Below are 21,546 nucleotides of genomic sequence, written 5' to 3'. Positions count from 1 at the left end.
CCATACAAGATAGTGTGCTCTGAGCCAGACTGACTTCTCGGCTACACCTGGCAATGCCCTGCTCGAAGCTAGTGTGAGAAGCGGTGTGTTCCCTTTTCTGGGCTTCTCCCCAGCACCAGCACGCAAGGCCCCTCCCAGCCACCCCAACCCCACCCCACCACACACTCCCAGGCCCAGGACTGGGGGAGAGAGCAGCTCTCCCCTTGGAGGAGATGGTTCCCTCCAGGTACAAAATAACCACAGCACCAGCACCAAACACCTGGGGAAGAGTCCCACGTGCCAGACGCTGTTCTGAACACGTTCCATGGAATCCTTTTTAATCCTCCCCAACAGGCAGGCCTGGCTGTCCACAGCATTGTACAGCTGAGGAAGCTGAAGCACAGAGAGGCTAAGTAACTTGGCCAGGGCCACACAGCACATCCGCGGGTTGCATCTGAAGGAGGAATACTGTGCAAGGCCGACAGTCTGTCCCCACCACACTCAGGAGAGGTGCGGCTCCTCCTTTCCCAGATCCAGAGGCCATACTCCTGACCCCAGGGAGGGGCTGCCCCCCATTCCAGGCAGCCCCAGGAGAGCCACACCCCCTGCACCCGCCACCACGATAGCCTCGATTCTCGTATCGGCTCCCCGCTCTGCGGCCTCCCCTCCTGCAGGCCCTGTAATAGACACAGGTGCTGTAGTATGCACAGCACTTCCCCCGAATCCTTTTCAAAACCTCGTCAGGTATTACCCTTGTCCCACTTTGTCAATGAGAAAACTAGGCTCTAAGGAAGTTCTGGTATTTGCCAGAAATCGCGCACCTTAGAAGAAACATAACCAGCACTCAAACCTGCGTCCGAGGCTCCGGCTTGTCCCCAGCCTCCAACCCAAGGCTGCGGAGACGGAGCTGTCACCATCAGCCCTGGTGCCCTGGCCAACTGGGGTGAAAGGCTTTGTTCCCACAATGCAACTCGGTTTCCTAGGATTTCGCCTCCCCAGACAGATTACAGCTTCCCTGAGGACAGGGTCTGGTCCTCCCCTGGCCTCAGCCAGTGGACTTACATGAGGACTTATCCATTCCCTACCTCATTTGTCCAAAATACCTCAAAACACTGCCTTTTAAAAAGACATCTAGAGATTGCTACTCCTCAATCCTGAGCCATATAAATTTGCCCATTCATCGAGAAAGGGCACATCTTCGATTTCCCAGGAAAGCCAGCCACACTCATTCACGTGGGCCCAGAACCGAAGCCCAGGGCAGCTCGGCTCAGGGCAGAGGGGGAAAGGCACATCCTGGATCCCACTGCCCAGGGCTGCCAGCACGGCCCACACCTGGGAGCCTGCTCGCCCTGGCAGGGAAGGGAAAGCTGTCTCCATTCCCAGCTGGGGTGGCACCATTTGAAGGCAGCAAAAATGTCTTAAAGGAAAGAAAAAGAGCAGGGGTCTATGGGGAAATGTCCTAGAACAGTGGTCGGCAAACCGCGGCGCCACGTGCGGCTCTTTGGCCCCTTGAGTGTGGCTCTTCCACAAAATACCACGGCCTGGGCGAGTCTATTTTGAAGAAGTGGCATTAGAAGAAGTTTAAGTTTAAAAAATTTGGCTCTCAAAAGAAATTTCAATCGTTGTACTGTTGATATTTGGCTCTGTTGACTAATGAGTTTGCCGACCACTGTCCTAGAACAATGCGAGAAGGTTCAGCCCGAATGAAGGGGCCCGGGTTCTGGGAGTTCTGAAACTTTCTCTGGTTCCTCCTGGTCCACGTCCAGGCTGACCCCGGCGGTCCCGGCCTACCTGCAGGCTAAGCCAGGCCCTGGGCGTCCCCAGCAGGACTCCGCTCAGCACCTGCTACGGAGGAGCCACCATGTGTCTCCGCAGGACTGGGGTTGTTAGTGGAGCCCCAAGGCTGGTGCTGGGCCCAGAACATGTGCTCCACACACTTTACTGAACTGCATCTCCGAGTTCATCCTCTCATGAACCCCTGGCAACAGCCTCGAGCCGGCCAGGGAGAAGGATGCCAACACCAGAGGACAAGTACCCGCCCAGGCTGCGTGAGCATAACAATAAGATAACAGTCCAAACCTCACAGCTGGCAGCCAGGCCATTCTCACTGCCCAAGCCCTCTCCCCCACCATCCCATGCACACATTCTCTGCCCTGGCTCTTTCCAGAACCCCACGGACGCCTTTTCTCCTCCAGCGAGTCCGCCCTTCCCAACCATGCGACCTGCTGGATTGCAGGATTCGACTGCTTAAGAGGTGCACTCTCCTTTAAGAACTGGGACCCCCCCCCCCCCGCCTTGAGAAAGAAGCCAGGGATCAGGCACCACCAGCCCTCACCCTGAGAAATCCCCCCATTCCCTGAAGAAAGGCTAATGTAGCTGCATCTATTGCAAGCCACACAGCCGAGAGGAGAATGAGGGGAAAACAAGGGAAGAACGAGACCAACTTACATGAGGGGTGGAAAGGGGACTTGCTTCCAGGAATGGGGACTGGTGACAACCCCGGGGAAGCGCGGAGGCCAGCCTGGTGGAGGGGGCGCCACAGGTGCGGCTCCTGCCCTCTCCATTGTCTTCCGGGAGCCCCACATACAACCTCACACACACAGCCCAGGCACCGCAGAGCTCTATCTGCTGCCCCAATCTCGAGGCCGCGGGGCTGAATTCCACCAGCTCAGCACTTCTGCGGAGAAGGGGGTGTTTTGCTTGTGCGCCATTCTTTCCACAGAGGTGTCCATCTGGCCCGCTCCTCCTCCTTCCGGGGTCCTCTCACGCACAGCTGCTCTCCTTCCCTCGTAGGGGTCTTCCCGGGCCCCGCCATCGCAACAAACTCTACAGCAGCTCTGTTCCGAATGTCAGTGCCCTGACTCCATTTCACGGAGAAAAATCTGGAGCCCAGGGCCCAGGGGGCATGAGTATGAGAGGACAGCCCGCTCACCCTGCTTACAAGAGCCATTTGTGTTCACTGGGGATGCCATGCCATCCGGAAGGGTGTCTCCCCACACCGAACTGGGCTCAAACTGGCCCCAAACTAAAACTGTCCCCTAGCACAAGCCAAGACACCACAGTCAATCACAAAATCGTTGACTTGTCTTCTTTCCTGCTCAGCCTTGCGCCGTGGTCCCTAAGTCTCCCCGACACTGGGGAACAGAATGTGCTTGGCTGGAGACCTGGATGTCATAAATTATGCTAGTAACAGATTCTCAATCTGGAAAACAAAGTAATAGAGGGCCTGGCCCTTCCTTTCTGCTCCTCGGACCCCCAACACTACTTCCTGCAAAGCCAGAAGAGAAAGCAATGCCCCTTTGGCCGTACTCGGAGAGGGAAATGGATCCCACCACCCCAGGACCCCCGGGGCTCCCTTCTCCCCACCAGCCTCTCCAGTCATGGGCACAAAAACCAGGCCCCAAGGAGCAACTTCTCTCACTTCACTCATCCTCACATTCTCTAAGCACTTGCTAAGTGCCAAGCACTATGTCCCCGTGTGTAAAGGCGCCCTGGTTCGCACTCACGGATGAGGGCTGCCTCTGGGAGTGGGGACAGCGGGGCCTGTACGTCCTTGCTGAAGAGCAGTGGCTGGTCCAGCCCTCGGTACTCCCCCAGGGAGGGCGATTCTATAGCGGGTGACCCTGAGCGGACTCTGTCCCCAGTCACCTGCCCTCTGAGAGAGGGTCAGGGGAGAAATGGGACAGGAGTGAGACGGCGTAAACAAGATCCAACAGCCAGAAGCAGCCATCTTCACGAAGAACAACAGTATAAAAGGCAAATCTGACTGTGCCTGGAGATAGATCACAAAACTGTGTTCAGTGTTCTGGTTATATGCAAATTGCATGTAAATATGTACACGGACCTTGAGGAAATCCAAGGGTCACTGCTGCTCTCTCTGCCTCTCTCTCACTCAGGGCTGCTAGGAAGCTGTCTGCCCACCTGGCCAGGGCATCCCAGAGGACTGTCCCAGCCGCATCTCCTGGCGGCCCCTCTGCACCGAGTTCTCTGCTTGGCCGCCCCTCGCCTCACGGCCCCGAGAAGCCTGAGTGCAGAGAAGGCAGAGAAAGTGGAGATGTGCCCACGCGGGGCACAACCGATGTGCAAGTGAGGGAGACAAGGGCGGCCCCTGCCCAGGCAAACACACTGCCGATCGGGTCTCGGATGGGCTCCCTGGAGCGTCAGGAGACCCGATGGGCTCCAGATACTCTTCAGTGCCCCTCGCCCTCCCCATCGCCAAGTCCTCCAAACCAATGGCAGGAGGCCAGGGGGCGCTGCAGCAAATCCCAGGGTGGTTCCCCTGGCTCTGCTCAGGGTCAAACACACCACTCCCAACAGCTGCCCCTGCACACCCACAGCCACCACAGCCACCGTGGGACAAGGAAGCCCCACCACTTGGACGAGTTCCCATCTCCAAATCTCAGTCTCCTCATCCACAAAATGGGCAGATACTCTCCGCCCTTCCTGACTCGTTTTGGGAGGCACCGAGGTCAGCCATGGGGAGGGAAGCACACCAGGGAAGGCACTGGGCCAAATGCAGATGTGGGACCGCGGCGAAGGGTCTGGCTACACATCTGGAGTTGGAAACGGACTACACATCTGGAGTTGGAAACGACCAGGTGGCTATCCTCATCCTCACCTGACTGCTGCCACAGCAGCGCGGCATTCTCGCTTCATCCCAGGTGGGGTCACGCTGGGCCTTCCCAAGTCGCAGATGGGAAAAGCGAGGTTCCAAGCGGCCAAATGACAGGCCTGAGGACACACGAGCTGGAGGCAGAGCAGGGCCTCGCCAGCAAACACCAGCACTGCAGTCACAGGAAGGTGTCAGAGGGCTCCTGGAGGGCTTCACCCCGGGGCAAAGGCAGGAGGGAGGCCCCACTGCCCGAGGTATGGGGAGCAGCACCTAAACCGGCATCCCTGCCACAGCCACTGTGGGTCAGCTCCCTCCACCTCAGTCCAGCAGGCCCAGTGCTGCCCGGGGAGGCCAAGTCGGGCCCTCTGGTCCTGGGCTTCCCGCTGACTGATCTACCCATAGTCCATTGCCAGTTCGAAATCATGGAAGGAAGGCGACGCACAGTTGTTTCAATATTACAGGTAGAGAGACGGAGGCCCCGATAGAGAGAGACGGGTGCTGATGCGGGCAGGCCCACCCAGAGGGACCCTCACGGCTCCCGTCTGCTGTGCACCCGGGAACGGCAGGACTGGCACACCTTCCTCTCTAATACTCAACATCACCCGGCCCCGGGGGAGATCAGGTTACACAGCTCAAAGAAATTAGGTAAATGGCCCAAAATCGAGATTCAAAATCCAAAAGCTTCCAATTCAGAACTTTCTAACCCTAAAACTCAATGGTGTTTTCACTAAACCAGTGGTCGGCAAACCGCGGCTCGCAAGCCACATGCGGCTCTTTGGCCCCTTGAGTGTGGCTCTTCCACAAAATACCACGGCCTGGGCGAGTCTATTTTGAAGAAGTGGCGTTAGAAGAAGTTTAAAAACATTTGGCTCTCAAAAGAAATGTCAATCGTTGTACTGTTGATATTTGGCTCTGTTGACTCATGAGTTTGCCAACCACTGCCCTAAACAATCCTGCTTCTCTATAAATTGAAGACTATTCCAGAGCGAGTAAGACTGAATTTTTCATAATGGATTGGGGTGGGGAGGCAGAGGAAAGCCACTGTGTGACGACCCAGGTGGGCAGCTCACCCTGCAGTAAGCTGGGATGAGCCTAGTCTTTCGCCTGCCCTGCATGCCCTTCTCAGCCTAGCCCCCCCCCATCCTTCCAGCTGTTGTCCTCACAAATCTATAACCCTATATAATAAAAGCCTAATATGCAAATTGACCCCTCGACTGGGAGTTGGACCAGGGGGCAGGGCCAGCCAACCGTGGGAAGGGAGGCCCAGGCTGGTGGCGGCTGCTGCTGGGGAAGGGAAGTCCTGGCTGGCAGCCGGCAGCCGCTAGGGACCACACCGGTGCATGAATTTCGTGCATTGGACCTCTAGTATAGACATAAACATGCGCTCTGGGCTCTGGCTCACACAGTGCCCCTGCCTAGAAGGTCCATCCTACATTCTTGATTGGAAAACTCCTACACCTCACTCAAAGCCCAGTTCAAATGTTCCCTGCCTTCATAAATCACTCTCTGATAATCCTAGCAGAGTTAGGCCCTCGGACATCCTGGTCTCTAGTACTTGGCCGGAATGCAATTATTTCTTACCTGTCTACTTCCCAGGCTCCAGCTACTCTGAGTCAGGGACAACAATGGCCTTATCTTATCCAGTCCTTACTATAAAACAGGCATCACACCAGGCATCTCTTCCCACACTTAACCACCTCAACAGCCCCACCGGCAGCGACTATTACCTCCCCCAAGTTACAGACGAGAAGACCAGGACGCGGCGATGGTTACCTACAAAAGACCACACAGGCAGTGGGCTCCAGAATCTGCCAGTCTGTGCTGGCACTGGATTCTGTTTCCCTGCCTCCCCCAATCCGAATACATGGTAGGTGCTCAGTAAAGGTTTGTCTGCTAAAGGGGCACAGAGGGAGGAGGGTGTGGCCACACCCAAGCCACCGGGAACCCCTCAGCCCAAGTCGCCCTCCTTGTCGCCCCACCTTCCATCACTACCGACATGGTTCTTGCCAAACTATCTCCTCCTCATTGTCCAGGTCCTGATGCTTCCTCCCCAAAGCATCAGGTGCCCTTTCCATCCCCCACCCTTTCCTTCCCTGGGCACCCCGCGGGGGGAGGAGTCCTGCAGGCCTTCCGGTGGGAGACAGACTCACAGTGGCCTGGTGATGGGTGGGGCTAGTGGGGCCGCCTCCCCAACCCCACCTTCCTGCACCCAGTCAGCACTGGTTTCACCTTGTCTGGGCAAAAAAAAAAAAACAAGCACCCAGGGGCAGGGGGAGTCTGGAGGTCAGCACCTGCCCCTCCCTCACCCCCAGCAGCCCTTGGCTGACCTGACCCCTGGTCATGGGCTTGGAGGAGGGGGCTGCTCCCTGGGGCCAAGAGGGAGGAGACAAGAGGTCCTTTGTGTCTGCCTCGCTCCTGAGACACCTGTTCTCCCTCCTGCGGCAGCCTCCCTCCCGGCGGCCTGTGTGCGGCCGCGTTTATCCTGCAGCCCTGGCAGCCAGGCCCAGCCTGCTCCCCGGTGGGGCTCCGGCAGCCCCTGCCAGCACCTGCCCAGTCCTGGCAGCCCCCGGAGGCTGCCGGCCAAGCACAATCACCCTGCTGTTGACACAGTTGTTGATTTTGGGGAGGGGAGGGCAGGGAGGAGCGGGAGGGGAGGAGAAAAGCAGCAAAGGCATTTCACGCCAGCCTGGTTACTTTGCAGTTGGCCCTGGCAATCCTGCAGCCGACCCTCCCACCCCTGCACCCTTTCCTTCCAAAACCTGGGCGGCTTGGGCCACACACCACACTATGCCTAAGGCCCACTGGAACCCGCAGCATCACACCACAGGCAGTCAACACCCCCCCCCCAAAAAAAAAACCTATGCTCCCCCCCGTACTGGCACACACAACTCACAGCTGAGCAAGGCCTCTGGGTGCCGGGAGCCCCTAGCCACCCTGTCTTTGAATGCTCTACACTCACCCTCCACCCAAAGTCGGGATGCCCAGGGGATCTGCCCTTAAAACCTTCTCTTCTGACTTGTTCTCGCCAAGCTATCTCCTCCTCATTCTCTAGGTCTTTATGTTTCCTCTTACAGGGAGCCTTCCCTGACTGCCCAAGTCTGGCTGTGGTGCCCCTCTTGGGTGCTCCCGGAAGCCCTCTACCCCGAACCTCCCTACCTTCACTTTTGTCAGTCAGTATCCAACCGATTATTTACTCCTCTTTATCTTCCTCAAAACTGTGTGACGGCTAGGCTGGGGGGTCTCATAGTCCCGGTGCAGCGGGCTCAGCCTCGAGGCAGGCGCTCCCTGTACATAAGCTGAGTGTACGGGTGAACTGAGCAGGCCCCCACACGCCCCAACATCCACTCCACCCCACACCTTCCCGCTCTGTCAATCACCTCTTGGCTTAATAAGGCGCGTGGCTGGTTAAAGGGCTCAGGTGCTCAGGTGTTACCTGCTAATTTGTCACCAGGACATGAATTTAGGTTGGTAAAACCCCATTAGTGAGATTAAGGGTCCTGAAGGGCAAGGGGTGGGTGAGCTTTCAGGACGGGAGAGGGAGAAGGAAGGAGACAGAGAAGACCCTTGGGTTGGAGACCAGCCAAAGGGCCTGCCGTCAGTCTTTCCTGCCCCCTCCTAAACCCAGACAGCCTTGATTTAGGAATCGCCGGGCCCTTTGTCCCTGTGGCCAACTATCCAACTCCACAAGAAGGTGGTGACAGCCCAACGAGACCCTCTCTAAGCCGCCCAACACACTCGCACCCACGCTTGCACGCAAGCCCTCCTGTCAATTCTGGTTCCCACGCTCTGTGTCAATCAATAGCCAAGAATCACCTCCAGATTGGGGGTGGCATGTTGCGGGGGGATGGCTCTCAGTCCAGGTGGTGGAAGAGTAGGGAATTTACATTATGAAAACCATAGGTCCCAACCTCACACCTGTCAGACAGCTCTCACCAAAAAGGCAACAAATAACGAGTGTTATCAAGGATGTAGAGAGAAGAGAACCCTCACACACTGCCGGCAGGAATGTAAATTAGTGTAGCCACTATGGAAAACAATATGGAAGTTCCTCAAAAAATTAAAAACAGAACTACAGTATGACCCAGCAATTTCACTTCTGGGTATTTATCCCCCAAAAACAAAAATGCTAATTTAAAAGGACATATGCACACTTATGTTCATTATTGCAGCATTTTTTACTGTGCCCGAACTACGGAAGCAGCCTGGGTGTCCATGATAGATGAATGGACAAAGGAAATGTGGTATATAAACAATGGACTATTACTCAGCAATAAAAAAAGAATGAAATTTTGCCATTTGCTACAACACGAATGGACCTAGAGGGCATTATACTAAGTGAGATAAGTCAGAAGAAAGACAAATACCTGCCCGGCAGGTTTGGCTCAGTGGTTGAGCGTGACCTACGAACCAGGAGGTCACAGTTCAATTCTAGTCAGGGCACATACCTGGGTTGCAGGCTCAGTCCCCAGAGTGGGGTCATACAGGAGGCAGCCAATCAATGATTCTCTCTGATCATTGATGTTTCTCTCTCCCTCTCCCTTCCTTCTCTGAAATTAAAAATATACATATACACACATTTAAAATAAATAAGTAAAAAGTGCATACACAAAAAAGAAAAGAAAGACAAATACCTTATCTTTTCACTTATATGGAGTGGGCAAAAGTCGGTTTACAGTTGTTCGTATGGAAAATAATAAATAACACAAGAATAAACTCTGCTTCACTTACTCACAACTGTAAACATACTTTTGCCCACCCCGTAGGTAGACTCTAAAAAACAAAATAAATGAATAAACAAATGAAACAGAAACTCACAGATACAGAGAACAAACGCATGGTTGCCAGAGAGAGGGGGGTTTGGGTAGAAAAGGGGAAGAGGATTAAGTACAAACTTCCAGTTATAAGTCACAGGATGTAATGCGTAAGGAATAGAGTCAATAACATGATAAGTATGTATGACGACGGATCGTTACTAGACTTCGTGGGGGATCACTCTGCAAGGTATACAAATGTTGGTTCACTATCTTGTACACCAGAAACTAATATGCTATTGTGTGCTAACTATAATTAAAAATATTATTTACGAATTAAAAATCAACGACAAGAAACAACCATTAGTTGCATTAGAGCAACCATCAGAGCCACTGGCCCCCGACGCTCTGAGCCAGTTCCAGCACAGCCACCGAGAACAGCTGTGCAGACTGGGCCTGGCACAACTCGAAGAGCCTCATGCACCTGGACTCATAGCCTTTCTGCAGTCATGCCCTGGCAGATAGCAGTCAAGTTCATCCCTTCACTTCCCTCCAAAGAGAAAGCTCTCCTGCTACATACAAACCTCTGCCCAGGCCCGCTGGGACACAATTCCCTTCCTCCGTCCTCTGACTCTGTTTTCTGGTGAGGGTCCGGTAAGTGAAGGCTGAGCCCATCTCCCGAACCAAGAGAGGCCTCCCTCCCTGCCCCACCAGCCCCAGCTAGCAGAGCCCACAGCCCCCCCCACCCCGCCCTGCCACCACCACTAACTCTTTCCCCACCACCCCTCTCTCTGGCCGCTCACCCTTGCCAGACTCCCACACCACCCACTCCTGGTGTGAGGGTGGCCGTGGTTCCACGCTCACAGGACAGCAGGAGGAGGCTGAGCTCAGAGACAGGAGGGAAGGGGGGCGATTGCCCACTGCCTGCTGCTCTCCAGAACCGACCGACTGGGATGGAAACCCCAATTGTGTGGGGCCCAGAGGCTCCGGGGACTGGAACTCAGCGAGGAGGGAGGAGAGGAGGGTCCCCCTTCTGCCGCTCCTCAGCAAGGCCCCGCGGCTGCCTGGCTCTTTCTCTGCCTCCCAGTCCACTCTCCCCTTTCCTGCCTGGTCTAAGGTCTCCACTGTCTCCCTGGGGCTCTGAGACATTGCCTGTCCCCCAGGCGCCAGAGGGGGCTGACTGAGCCCCCACCCGGCAGCCTATACACACATCATGCACACCCGCTCTGCCAGCCAAGAGAAAGGGAGCCGGGCAAGCCAAAGAAATGGCCGGGGCTGGGGCTGGAGGGGCCACTCCCTCCTTCTTTCAACAGCTCCCTATTCACTCCCCACTCCCCTCACCCCACCTGCCTCTGAGGGCCTGGTAGTACCTGCACTCGGGCTTCCTTCCAGCCCCTCCCACTAACCTTTTATTCCCCCTTCCTTCCCCACCCACCGCACCCTCCAGGGACAGGCCCAGGACCAAAGCCTCACAGGGTGAGTGAATGGCTTCAGGCTCTCAAGAGGGCGGCGAGGAGCAAGGTTTCCAGAGAGCTTCACACCCCACACCCTGAAACAAAACTTTCCTCACTCTGCAGCTGAGGAGGGCGCAGGACTGGCCTTGTGTGGCAGACAAGAGTTCATTTTTATTTAATCCTCACAGGAGGACATGGAGAGGGAGAGAGGGAGAGAGGGAGGGAGAGAAGGGAGAGACATGGAGAGGGGGAGAGGGAGAGAGGGAGAGAGGGAGAGAGGGAGAGAGGGAGAGAGGGAAGGGAAGGGAAGGGAAGGGAAGGGAAGGGAAGGGAAGGGAAGGGAAGGGAAGGGAAGGGAAGGGAAGGGAAGGGAAGGGAAGGGAAGAGGAAGGAGAATCATCTATTGCGCCCTCCTATACGTGTGGTCCCAACTGAGGATCGCACCCCAACCCAGGCATGTACCCTGACCCGGAATCGAGAGGGCAACCTTATGGTGCACAGGACAACACTCAACCGACCGGCCACTGCAGCCGGGCCGGCAAGAGTCAATTCTTTGGAGACATGTGAGGTCAGCTTCAGCCAAGGTTTCCTAGCTCCTCCCAGGTGCCAGGCCAAAGCAGGAGGCCTCAGGGGCCTGGGCACCCGGGCTGCCCACCCCAGCGGAGCCCACCCTGGGGCCCACTCAACTGCCACCTAAAGGAATCCGTCCGGCCTTACAGGCTTCTTCTCCTATTGCACTGTGACCTCTCCCGCCAGGGACCCTCTTTCTGCAGAAGATTCTAGCGTTGGTCAAGCCTCGGCTCCTTTGGGTCTTCCAGGGAGTAAAGTGGTGGCTGCTTTTTCTGTCTCACTCTCAGTTCTAGATATATCTCAAATTCTTTCCATCCTGATTACAAAAGTACAAACTATAGAAACAAGAACCTAAGTATGAGCCACAATTTTTAAACGAGAAGTCACCAAAGGCTGTGGGACCAGGGCAGGCCACCCCAGCTATGGGAGTTGGGGGAGGGGGTCTGCTTTGCCTGTTTCACCCTAGCCTCTAATTGACCACCCACCCTCATCTTGGACTAACCCCCTTCCAATGGCTGAACCTGGGCCTCCGTGGCATCTACCTCTGCCCCAACTCAGCACAGGGTCTGGGACAGCCAGGGGCACCTCTAGCCCAGGCAAGGAACTGGACCTAGCCCCAGGGTTCCCCACCCCCTTGCGGAGGGGCAGGAGGGGGCTGGATCAGGCCCTCAGGGAACCAGTTTTTACCCCATCCAGTTCCACAGGCTGCACATTCCATTCTGAGTCAAGCAGGGGCGGGGATGGGGGAGTCAGGGCCAGGGGAGGAGCCCAGTCTGGCCTCCTCTGGGGCGGATCCCCCAGGGAGCTCCGGGCCTGGCAGGGATCACAGAGCTAAACCACCAGGGGAAGGAGGCCAAGGGTTCCGGCTCAGTCTGTGGCCCCCTCCCGAGACTCCTCTCCTCAAGTTTAAATCCTGAAATGCACCCAATCTTGGACATCTCCCCAGAAGACACAGGGGGGACAAGGTGGGCGTTGACTCTAAGCCCCGCCCCCCAACAGGGCTACAATCTCCCAGGCTGTTTATGGGGCTTTAAGCCAAGGCCATTTAAATGCTAAGGCCACTCTTTAGGGAGGGGAGCGGAATGCTGTGGTGTATCAAGGACGAGGGAACCGAATTCCTGTTTCAGGGCCTGCTCCGGCTTCCCGGTGACAAAATCACCTGGGCAGTGATGCTATTTAGGAAAAAGCGGGCCGCTGGAGAGACTGTCCCCACCTCTTCCTGCCTCTCCTGTACTATCTCATACACACCTCTCCCCCCACCTCCCTGCCCCCCAGCCCCATAAAACATTTCTGGCTGGAACCTTCAACCTCTGGGTACAATTCTCAGCCCCTGTCCTCCTAGCTGGTCCCCGTGTGCACACGGCACATCCTGGGCAGCGTCCAGGCCTTGGGTTTGCCCACAGGTGACCTTGGGAGGAGGCAGCGGAAGCCCCAGCCACTTCCCACTCACCTCACAGCCTCTGGGTCTAACCACTGGGCCACCCAGATCCTCCCTTACAGCACCTGGGCGAGAGCAAGGGGGCCCAGGCTTCCGGCCCCTCCCAAATATGGCAGGTCACCACACCAGAGGTGTGGCAGGGGCAGTGAGCAGCCGGTAACTGCGGGGTTCCGTGCTGTGGGCCGCGCAGGTGGATGAAACCTTTTCCTGGGGGAGCCGCAAGGGCCTCAGCACCAGGAGGCTGGCGCACAGATGGTCCCGTGGGTTTCTGGGGCGGGTCCGTGTCCGTGGCTCTCAGGCCGACCAGCACTCACTCCTCCCCACTCCACCCCACCCTCAGGAGGGAACTACCGCATCCCCCCTGCTCAGAGAAAGCACCTGAATTTTTTAAAGAAACTGCTACCTGTCAGAGCATGACCCCAGAAACTAGAGGAGGTTGAAGGTGGCCCCACTGAGCTGCCTGTAACAAACCTCCCAACCAAGTCTTTCCACGGAGCTGGAAGAAGGACCAAAGAAGAGGCACTCAGAATGGGGTTGCCCTCGCCCTGGCTGGGTAGCTCCGTTGGTTCGAGTGTCGTCCTGATACACCAAGGTTGCAGGTTCAATTCCTGTCAGGGCGCATACAACAATCAACCAATGAATGCATAAATAAGAGGAACAACAAATCCGTGTTCCTCTTGCTCCCTTCCTCTACCTCCCCCTCCCCCATCCTCTCTCTCTAAAATCAATTAATAAATTTTTTAAGTTTTCACAATGGGGTCACCCAGGCAAAGACTCCCATCCAGGGCATGTCTTCCTGTTTGGGAACAGGAAGGTGTCAGGAGCCCTTCAAGTGATCCTCATGGGCCCAGGTTCCCTGCCTGGCAATAGGCACTGTGACAGCCTACCTGGCTAACACATCCGGTTCCAGAAAGGGGACCAGCAAAAGTTCCGGCAGGAGTGAGCCCTCTTAAGCAAACACCAAGCACAAAAATAATTCTCATTCACAGCACGATTCGCTGTGGGCCTGGCCAGGCCTTCCCAGCACAGAGCCCTTTGCAAACACTCAGCTTTGCCCCTGAATGTGGCTGGGGGAGGGGCGCACGGGCACAGCTGCATTTCCATTCCACTTTTTCCAGAGGCATCAGCTTCAGCTTCAGCTTCAGCTTCCTAGTGACCTACTCAGGAAGCTACCCAAAAAGGCCAATCTCAAAGCGCCCCAGAGAGGACGAAACCTCTGCAGAATCAAGTGTAGCCCAAGCAAATACTTGTCTGGCAACAGCAAACTCCAGACGCATACCATTCATGGACCCCTACTGCAGACACTGACCAGATGTTCTAAGAGATGGGGATTCTCATTGTTATTGTCCCATTTCACAGATGGGAAAACGGAGGCTCAGAGATGTTATGTACTGCATATACCCCACAGCCCTTTACACATCATGTGCCCTGAATCTGCTAATAAAGTAGCAAGATACGTCGTCCTCTCCTGCCCCCCTCCCCCATCTCTACCAGGAGTTAAAATGGGGATAAGAATGTAGCTGAAATCTGAGTCATTTCCAAAGCCAAGGCAGCACTGGAAATGGTCCCTCACATCACTGATTCCCACACTCCTGATTACAAAATCCCCAGGCAACAGCAGAACATCATTTTGGGCGATGGCGTTAGTGAGACCTGTTGGCTCGACCTCCAGAACAATGTCCCACTGGCCCCCCTAATCCAAGACATCACTTCAGTTCCGAATCAGCCTCCTAGCAGGCCTCTCTGCTTCTGTCCTTGCTCCGCTTCGAGCTAGCCTCTCAGCAGCTGAAGCAATCTTTTTAACATTTTTTTTCCCACCTATAAAAGCAGATCGGGACCATTGTAGAAGATTGGAAAAATCAACAGAAGATACAAAAGGAAGTAAGAACCACCATATGTCCAGTATCTAGAATTAACCTCTGTAAAAAGGCAGCCTTCTAGTTTTCTGCGAGCATCTGTACATGTGTCTACATCTAATTGTCTTTATTAAATCGGTACTATATTAGAGTTTTATGCCATTTTTCACACTCTTTATTACATAGTTTCCAGTTTATAAACTAACCTTTTTCTAACGACGCTTTTTGTTTGGGTTTGGGCGAGAGGGGGTAGAGTTGATACATGCACACGGTCCTACAGTCAGAAAGGACAAAAGAGTCTCCGGAGAAAACACCATCTTTCCTCCATCCATCCCTCAGCCACCGTTTCCCTCCCCTGGGGCAACTCTGATTACCATGTCTTGTGTACCAACTAACCTTTTAAAACCGTAAATCAGATCCTGTCCCTGCCCTCTCCAGTGGCTTCCATCGCCCTGGCCATGAAATCCAGGCTCCTAACCAGTCAGTCCTACCAGGTCCCAGTGACCAGGCTCCGCACCCCTCTGATGTCTCCAGTCCCCCTCCGGCCACACTGCTGTTGCAAACCCAGTTCTGGCCTCAACAATTTTTCATTTTTCCTTTTTGTGCCACTGGCTCCTTCCCATCCTTTAGGCCTCACTGAGCTGTCCTCTCCCCAGGACGGCTCTCACTGGCTTCCCAAAGTATGGCCACTCCCGCCCACCCCCCACACATATGTTCTCTATCCTGTCACCCTGTTGTAGTTCTTTCACATCACAGAGGATCTAATATTGTCTTGGTTACTTATTTCAAATCATTGCCTGTCGCCTCCCACTAGAAAGAAGTCTCCCTGAAGGCGGGCACCTGACTGTTCACCGCTGGAGCCCCGCTGGCACGTGTAGGTGTTCAACAAATTTCTGTCAAAGAATGACTGCATTGGCTGGTTCTCATCACTGGACGCCCACTTGCAGGATCTCCAAGCACCAAGAACCAATCACCTGGCCATCCTCCCTCATGCCTGGGGTGGGAGTCAGAGGGTCAGAGGAAGGAGAGAAAGCCCATTGTGTGAGGCAGCGTGGGTGGCCAGCAGCTGCCTGCTCTTCCCTTGTCCCCAGCTCAGAGTCCAGAATCAAAGGAGCTGTGACAAACCCAAATTCCTAGAAAATACTCTATATACAAGTGGAAAGTTGGAGGTGAAACTGTGGCCCAATCATGTACCCCAAATCCCATATCCATTCTACCGGGGCAGCCGGGATATTCCAGGTTCCCAAGTGAGCCACAGTAACAGGCAACACAGACGCTACCTTTCCCAGGAACAGCCCAGCCCGGCCCCGCCCGGCCCACCTGCCTCTTCCCGGGGGCCCTAGACACTTCCGCTCCTCCCTCTGGAAATTCACCTAACCCCAGAGACACAAATGCACATCCAATCCATGAGCCAGCAGCCCATGCCCTGTACTCAGGAGACACTTCCTGGGGCCTGATTCCCACTGAGAACACTGCAGTTGGGCCAAGATTGATTTTTTTTTAAAGGATGGAATGAAGTACCTTTCACAAAAATTGTGAAGGAAGAGAGGGAGGAAGGGGGCAAGGAAAAAAAAGATAAAAGACTTAACAAGATAGAACTAGAAAAGGAGTAAGGGAGGATTTAACAAGCTGGAAACAGGAAAGGGTGGGAAGTGTGAGGTTTCTTCCTTCTCAGAAGTGGACAATTATTATAACTGATTAAATGAGCACCATCCAGAAGGGCTCTCTGAGCTCTGTACAAGGTCAGGTTAGTAATAATGACAAGAACAGCTAACATTTCCCCAGCACTTGCGATGTGCCTAGGGCAGCACTGTTTGCTTTATTAAGACTTTTAATCCTAAGACAACCCTATGAAGTAGGTACTGTTCATATTAAACCCATTTTACAGACAAGCAAAGTGAGGCACAGAGTAGTCAGGTCAAATTGCTCAAGATCATGTTGCCAGTGGCAATACCTAGGATGTACTCCAGAGCCTTGGCTCTCAACCACTAAGCTATACTGACTTTCAGCGCTACAATTAGAGGGGTCCCTGCCCTCCTGCAGTTCCTGCCTTGCAAACCACTATTCTTTTTTAATTTTTCTTTCAAACCACTATTCTTTAACTAATTATTATACCAATGTCAAAGATGTGCATAACTCTGCTCATTTGGCATTAGGGGAAATCTAGAAAAGTTAAAGGACTCGCCCAACCTCACGCTGGGGGGGAATTAGGTCCCACATGTCCTGAACCCCAGCATCTGGAACGCCTCCTCCTAAGGGAGCCAGTGGAGGCCAGGGTCCCTAGAAACGCCTCCAGAGCAGCAGCATCTTTTCTGGCTGCTTTCGCCAGACCCTTCACCAGCGCCGAGGCGCCCTGCCCGGAAATTCCCACAGAATCCAAGCAAACTTCCCAGGAAAACTCCCCGGCTTCCTCCTAGCCCCTGTCCCGGAGGCGGCTGCCAAGAGCGCCGCTGGAGTCCTTGCAGCTGCCGTCCACCCTCCGGGCGGGAGCCGCCGCTCGTGCGCTGGGGTCCTCCCGGAAAGGTCCAGGGCTGAAGTTCAAAATTCACTTCCCGCCCAAGCACAGCTCCGCGGCCCCGCCCGGGGCTCTCCGGCCACCCCCACGTCCCTGCCAAGCCCCCGCCCCAGCTCCAGATAAGTAACGAAGCAGCTGCCCGGCTGGGTCCGGCAGCTGGAGACCCCGCGGGCGATCCCCGCGCGTCTCGGGACGCGAAGCAGAGTGTGTGCACGCGAGTGTGAAGCAGAGGGAGACACAGAGACAGACAGAGAAGGAGAGCAGGAGAGAGATAGTGTGTGTGTTTACGTACCGAACGCGCGGGTGGGAAAACAATGGCGAACTGCTGGGAACAGTGACTGCCCCCCACCCCCACCTCTCCACCCCCAGGCACGATTTGCTCTGACGGTGAAACCGGGAAGAAAAGGTTCACCTACGACATTCTCCAGGCGGGAGGTGGGGGTCGTAGGAAGAAAACTAGGTGGGAGGTGGGAGGTGGGAGGTGGGAGGTGGGAGGGGGTGAGACAGGAGCAGCGGCGCAGAAAACAAACAGGATGCAGCGCCCGGCTGGTCGTTGGGGGAACCGACCTGGAGGGTGGGAAGGGTGGCTCTGGCGGGAGCCCCGCACCCCACACACAGGGCGGAGCGAGGGGAATCTCTCCGTCTCGGCTCCGGCCCCGGAGACCCACTCGGGGCGCTCACAGGTCGCCTCGGCTTCCTGCTGGGAAGTCCTTGAACTGGGCGAGTGGACAGGATGCTGTGAAAGACCTGGTGCCGCTCGGCCAGGAGCGGGCACGGGGACCCGCCAGCGCGGCTCGCGCGGGGAGCACAGGCACCGACCCGCGGCCTCGCCAGGCGGCCACCCCTCTCCACGACGACCCTGCCTCTACCCGCAAGGAGCCCCCGCCGGCCGGCGCTGCTGGGGTCGGGAGGGAATCCATCCTTCTTGGGAAAACTTTGCAAAGGATGGAAACTCGCAGAGATGAGAGCCGCCGTGTGCCCAGAACCGTGGGGGCGCGAGTGTCAAACTTCCGAGGGCGGGAGGGGGCGCGAGGGGAGCACTTACTACTCAGCCGGGCGCCGGGCTCCGGGCTCCGGACTCCGGGCTCCAGGCTCCGCGCTGCTGCTGCTGCTGCTCCACCGTCGTCCTGCGCCGCGGCCCGGCTTCCCGCTCACATGCCCCGCCGCGCAGCGGCCGGCGCGGGGCTGGGAGGGGCACGCCCCCCGCCGTCGGCCAGCGACTCGCTCCCGACTCCGGGCCGCCCGGGTGCGCGCCCAGCGGCCGGCTGCGTCCCGGGCGGGGCTCTCCGCGGGCCAGGCCGCTCTCCGCCCTCTGCCCTCTGCCCTCGGCTGCGGCCGCCTTCCTGCCCCGGACTCTCCCGGACGCGGCGCCGGCCCGCCGCCCGGCTCTCCGGCCCCGCGCCCGGGCTCAGTCCCGGACAAGCCTCCGCGCTGACCGCTGCGCCGGCCTCAGCCCGGCCCGCCGCTCCGGGCGGTGCCGGCACCCGCACCCACACTTCACTCCCAAGCGGGACTGGGAGCCGGGCGCTCGCGGCTCGCGGCGGCGCGGCGGCTCCACAGCCTCAGAGGAGAAAGAGGGAGGGAGACACAGCGGGCAAGGGGAGGAGGAGGGAGGAAGGGTGGGGAGATGGAGGAGGAGGGAGGGACAGAGAGTTCCCTCCTCCTCCTGCAGCCAGGTCCATCCTGGCATCAAGAGCTGGAAACCTCTGGTGGAAAGGGGAGAGCTGAGGCTCCTGAGCGGCGAGGGCGGATGGGGGCAGAGAGAATATTAAAAAGACGTGGATTCTGCCTACTCCCACGGCCCAGGAATGAGGGTCCTACAGAAACTCTTAGCTCCTTAGGGCAAGCCCCAAGAAGTTGTCCATCCAACTCCCAGCGTCCTAACCCCTTCAGACAGATAAACTCGATTTCGGGTTTTTAAAAACTCCATTTCAGAATCTCCCTTAGGAACCTGATCCCTCCGGCAGCTAGACAGCTTCCTGATGCTTCAGACCAGTCCCTAGTCCTGTCCTCTTGCACTCCTAAACAAGTCCTTGGTGTGTTTTTCCTGACCTGTTCTGTATAGAGGGGTGGATTCCTTTAATTCAATGTATTTTTAAAAAACCTATAATACTCCTGGCCCAGCTGGGTGCAGGGGACACCAGGATGAATGAGAGAGCGCCTTGCCCTGTCTGGATTCCCACTTTGTGAGGGAGGCAGATGAGTGAACATATCATTACAGTGAAGAGCAAGAGTGCTGAGATGGAGAGAGCACGTGAGGCATGGAGCCCACCTAAAGCACCTGGGCGCCGAGCGGGGTCAGCATCTTCCTGGGGAAAGTGTCATGTGAACCGGGTCTTGGAAGGACCTGTGGGAGTCGAGCAGGTTAAAGGAGTGGCAATCGTGGAACTGCAAACAATGTGCCCACAGTGTAGGTGACCAGGGTCTCAGCAAGTGATGGTCAGCTGGCCACATAGACCTACTAAGGGCGTGAGATTTCATCATTCCCCACCGCCTTCGTTGGCTAACTCTTTCCATTCAACTTTTCGTTCCTGGCGTAGATATCAGCTCTACCGGAGCCTTTCTTGACAGGCCAATCCGGGTCAGGTACCCCGTCTGTATAAGGGCTCCAGAGGCCCCCAGTCGCAGATAGTGTGAAAACAGTCCATTTGTCTGTCACCCTCCCACTGAACTGTAAGCTCCACAAGGGCAGGGATGTGTCCACGGGTTGGCAAAGAGCAGGCCCTTGAAAAATACTTGCTGCCCAGCAGGCATGGCTCAGTGGTTGAGCGTCGACCTATGAACCAGGAGGTCATGGTTCAATTTCAGGGCAATGCCCAGGTTGCAGGCTTGATCCCCAGTGGGGGGCATACAGGAGGCAGCTAATCAATGATTCTCTCATCATTGATGTTCTCTCTCTCTCTCTCCCTCTCTGAAATCAATAAGAATATATTTTTTAAAAATACTTGTTGATCGTTTGGTTGATTGAAGGGAATGGGGAGTCAGTGGGGGATCCTAAGCAGGGTCTCTGCCGAGGTCATCCTAGCTGGAGACAGGGAGGCCAGCGACCAGACTAGGGCAATAACCAGAAGCCGGCTTGGGCTAAGATAGGGGTAGGGAAGACAGAAAGGAGGAAACAGGTGGCGATAAGAAGGTCAGAGAAATCGGTATTAACTCATCACAGCCTGGCTTTTGGGTGAGTGTGGATGAAGCCATCTCGGAAACCATGTGCCACCAGCCAACATGCCTGTGTTTGCCACATACTTGGATGTTTTTCTCTGGCTCCTGATCAAGCTTCAGTGGGCAGCTTCGTTATGGGTCCCTGCCTGTAGCTGTCCTTAGCCACAGCAGACTGAGAGAGGAAGAGCAGAGATGTGGGAGATGGGAGGTGGGCTGTCCTCTCTCCAACCCGCGTCCCCCATCCATTATATTTCCCTTCATAGGTGCCCACTCTTCCCTAGCACTGCCACTAACTTGAGGTATTTTTAGTATCTGCCTACTATGTCTTACTACGGGTGGAGCTACTTTCATACACAGTATCTACTTGTACCTTATCCTAATTCTGTGAGTTTGGTATCTTATCCCATTTTAAAGATGAGAAAAATGAAGCTCAAGGTCATAACTAATAAGTGATGGGAGGAAGTTACCTGACTCTGAAGATTCTAGAGCTTTCTATACTATTATACCACCACTAGAGGCCCGGTGCACGAAATTCGTGCACGGGAGAGGGGGTTGTCCCTCAGCCCAGCCTGCAACCTCTCCAATCTGGGATCCTTCTCACAATCCAGGACTGCTGGCTCCCAACCACTTGCCTGCCTGCCTGATCACCCCCTAACCACTCTCCTGCCAGCCTGATCAATGCCTAACTGCTCCCCTGCCAGCCTGATTGCCCCTAACTTCCCTTTCCTGCCAGCCTGGTCACCCCTAACTGCCCTCCCCTGCCAGCCTGGTTGCCCCTAACTGTCCTCCCCTGCAGGCCTGGTCACCCCTAACTGTCCTCCCTTGCCAGCCTGGTCACCCCCAACTGCCCTCCCCTGCAGGTCTGGTTGCCCCTAACTGTCCTCCCCTGCCAGCCTGGTCACCCCCAACTGCCCTCACCTGCAGGCCTGATCACCCCCAACTGCCTTCCCTTACAGGCCTGGTCCCTCCCAACTGCCCTCCCCTGCTGGCCATCTTGTGGTGGCCATCTTGTGTCCAATGGGGGCGGCCATCTTTGACCACGTGAGGATGGCCATCTTGTGTGTTGGAGTGATGGTCAATTTGCATATTACCTCTTTATTATATAGGATTTCCTAGGAACACCCATCACATTTACACCATTTAACCCAGCTGACCACTCCCTCCTTGAAATACTCACTTCACAACTTCACTCCCCCCTGAATTTCCTCTGGC

General features: G+C 55.8%; 1 protein-coding gene across 3 annotated transcripts in view; it reads right to left on the bottom strand.

Annotated features, from left to right (window-relative positions):
• SOX13 (SRY-box transcription factor 13) overlaps positions 1-21,546 on the bottom strand; it is a 161,496-nt gene that overhangs the window by 29,269 nt on the left and 110,681 nt on the right. The window contains exon 1 of one of the 3 annotated variants that reach the window (XM_080649221.1): positions 18,221-18,410. The exons of 1 other annotated variant lie outside the window; for it this stretch is intronic. The gene's annotated coding sequence lies outside the window, so the exon portion shown is untranslated. Of the gene's footprint in view, positions 1-18,220; positions 18,411-21,546 lie in introns of those variants that run through there. One more of the 3 variants, XM_080649223.1, reaches the window with a different exon arrangement.

The sequence above is a fragment of the Plecotus auritus genome, assembly GCF_963455305.1.
Source record: "Plecotus auritus genome assembly, chromosome: 12".
NCBI lineage: Eukaryota > Metazoa > Chordata > Mammalia > Chiroptera > Vespertilionidae > Plecotus > Plecotus auritus.
This window is presented reverse-complemented; position numbering and strand designations above follow the sequence as displayed.